Genomic DNA, 3,749 nt, shown 5'->3' on the forward strand with positions numbered 1-3,749 from the left:
TTTCTGCCTGCACCCAGAAGTGAACTGAACTGGTACCACAGCTCCCTGCACCCAGATCCCATGGAGCAGAGAGCTGGACTCTCAGAAGTGCAGATAATCCTGAGAGCTCAGAGGACACAACTACTTCTGCCCACATTCCCAATCCCATAAGAACCTGCCTAATGCCCTCTGTGCCCTCTGGACACAGGGACCTAGGAGTAGTCAGAGGCAGAACCTTCTGGTTTCTGCCTGCCCTGAGAGCCAAAAGCCAGTCAGCAGGAGCACCTACACATTTGAGAACAGACAGAAGACCTACTCTTCTGCTCCAAGCGACCCACCTGGTAGCCTTAGGACACACAAAGTCAGGAGTAGCTCTCTGTTCCCAGATCTGGCTGAAAGAAAACAGGTCTACAGGAGTACTGACACACAGGCTAAAAGGAAGGTCAAGTCACTGTCAGAGACAGAAAGACAAGCTAACACCAGAGAAAACCTGATGGCAAGAGACAAGCACAGGACCCTAAGCAACAGAAACCAAGACTAGTTGGCATCATCAGAAACCAGTTCTCCCAGCAAAACAAGATTTAGATTCAAAATCACATCTCAGGATGATGATAGAGGACTTTGAGAAGGACATAACTTCCTTAAAGAAATACGGGCCAACACGGTTGAACAAATAGAAGCCCTTAAAGAGGAAACAGAAAATCCCTTAAAGAATTATAGGAAAACACAACCAAACAGGTGAAGGAATTGAACATAACCATCCAGGTTTCAAAAATGGAAATAGAAACAAAAAAGAAAGCACAAAGGGAGACAACCCTGGAGATAGAAAGCCTAGGAAAGAGATGAGGAGTCACAGATGCAAGCATCACTAACATAATACAAGAGCTAGAAGAGAGAATCTCAGGGGCAGAAGATACTATAGAAAACAGCAACATAACCATCAAAGATAATGTAAAATGCAAAAAGCTCCTCTAAAACATCTAGGAAATCTGGGGCACAATGAGAAGATCAAACCAAAGGATAATAGGTATAGAAGAGAGCAAAGATTCCTAACTTAAAGGGTCACTAAATTTCTTCAACAAAATTATAGAGGAAATCTTCCCTAACCTAAAGAAAGAGATGACCATAAACATACAAGAAGCCTATAGAACTCCAAATGGATTGGACCAAAAAGGAAATAACTCTTGTCACATAATAGTCAAAATACCAAATGAACAAAACAATGAAAATGTATTAAAAGCAGTATGGGAAAAAGGTCGAGTAACATAAAAAGGTGAACCTATCAGAAATACAGCAGACTTCTCACCAGATTCTATGAATGCCAGAAGGTCCTGGGCAGATGTCATACAGACCCTAAGAGAACAGAAATGCCAGCCCAGGCTACTATATCCAGCAAAACTCTCAACTAACATAAATAGAGAAACCAAGATATTCAATGAGAAAACCAAATTTACACAATATCTTTCTACAAATCCAGCCCTACAAAGGAGAATAGATGGAAAACTCAAATACAAGGAGGGAAACTACTCCACAGAAAAAAGCAAGAAAGTAATCTGCTTGCAATAAAACCAAAAGAAGAGAGACACACAAGCAGAATTCCAGTTTTAAATATGAAAAGAACAGGAAGCAACAATCACTAGTCCTTAATATATCTCAACATCAATGGACTCAATTCCCCCCGAAAAAAGACATAGACTAACAGACTGGATATGTAAAGAGGACCCAGCACTTTGCTGCATGCAGGAAACACACCTCAGAGACAAAGACAGACACTACCTCAGGGTAAATGGCTGGAAAACAAATTTCCAAGCAAATGGCTGGAAGAAACAAGCTAGAGTTGCCATTCTAATATGAAATAAAATTGACTTTCAACCAAATGTCATCAAAAAAGATAAGGAAGGATATTTCATATTCATCAAAGGAATAATCCACCAAGATGAACTCTCAATCCTAAATATCTATGCTCCAAATGCAAGGGCATCTACATTCATAAAAGAAACCTTATTAAAGCTCAAATCACATATTGTATCTCACAAAATAATAGTAGGAGATTTCAACACCCCATTCTCATCAATGGATAGATCATGGAAACAGAAACTAAACAGAGACATAGAGAAACTAACAGAAGTTATGAACCAAATGGATTTGACAGATATTTTAGAACATTTCATCGTAAAACAAATGGATATACCCCTTTCTCAACACCTCATGGTACATTCTACAAAATCGATCATATAATCAGTCACAAAGCAGGCCTCAACAGATACAAGAGGATTGAAATAATCTGACATATCCTATCAGATGACCACGTGGTAAGGCTGGTCTTCAATAAAACAAAAGTGACAGAGAGCCCACATATACATGGAAGTTGAACAATGCTTTATACTGTGATAACTTGGTCAAGGAAGAAATAAAGAAAGAAATTAAAGACTTTTTAGAATTTAATGAAAATAAAGAAACAACATACCCAAACTTATGGGACACAATGAAAGCAGTGCTAAGAGGAAAACTCATAGTTCTGAGTGCCTCCAAAAAGAAACAGGACATAACATACATTAGCAGCTTGGCAGCATGCCTAAAAGCTCTAGAACAAAAAGAAGCAAATACACCCAGGAGGAGTAGAAGGCAGGAAATAATCAGACTCAGGGCTGAAATCAACCAAGTAGGAACAAAAAAGGAGTATAAAATGCATCAACAAAACCAGAAGATGGTTCTTTGAGAAAATTACAAGATAGAGAAACCTTTAGCCAGACTAACCAGAGGCACAGAGAGCATATCCAAATTGACAAAATCAGAAATGAAAAGGAATTAACAAGGAATTCTGAGGAAATTAGAAAAATCATCACATCCTATTACAAAAGCCTATATTCAACAAAACTGGAAAATCTTGATGAAATGGAAAATTTTCTAGACAGATACCAGGTACCAAAGGAAATCAGGATCAGATAAACCATCTAAACTGGCCCATAACTCCCAAGAAATAGAAGCAGTTATTAAAAGTCCCTCAAATAAAAAGAGCCCAGGACCAGATGGGTTTAGTGCAGAATTCTATCAGATTTTCATAGAAGAAAATACTGTCAAACTATTTCACAAAATACAAACTAAAGGAATACTACCCAATTCTTTCTATGAAGCCACAATTATGCTTATACCTAAACCCTTCAGGTATAAAAAGAACTTCAGACCAATTTCCTTATGAAGATCAATGCAATAATACTCAATAAAATTCTCGCAAACAAAATCCAAGAACACATCAAAAAGATCATCCATCATGATCAAGTAGGCTTCATCCCAGAGATACTGGAATGGTTCAATATACCGAAATCCATCAACATAATCCACTATATAAACAAACTCAAAGAAAAAGAAAACACATGATCATTCCATTAGTTAGTGAGAAATCACTTGACAAAATTCAACACCTCTTCATGAGAAGTCTTGGAAAGATCAGGAAATCAAGATCCATACCTAAACATAGTAAAAGCAACATACAGCAAACCAGTAGCCAACATTAAATTAAATGGAGAAAAACTTGAATCAGTCCCATTAAACTCAGGGACTAGGCAGGGCTGCCCACTCTCTTGCTACTTATTCAATATAGTACTTGAAGTCCTATTCAGAGCAATCAGACAACACAATGAAGTCAAAGGGATACAAATTTCAAAGGAAGAAGTCAAAATATCACCATTTTCAGATGATATGACAGTATACTTAAGTGACCTCAAAAGTTCCACCAGAGAACTACTAAGCCTGATAAACAACTTCAGCAA

This window comes from Rattus norvegicus, chromosome 9 (genome assembly GCF_021556685.1).
Source record: "Rattus norvegicus strain SHRSP/BbbUtx chromosome 9, alternate assembly SHRSP_T2T, whole genome shotgun sequence".
In the NCBI taxonomy this organism is placed as follows: Eukaryota; Metazoa; Chordata; class Mammalia; order Rodentia; family Muridae; genus Rattus; species Rattus norvegicus.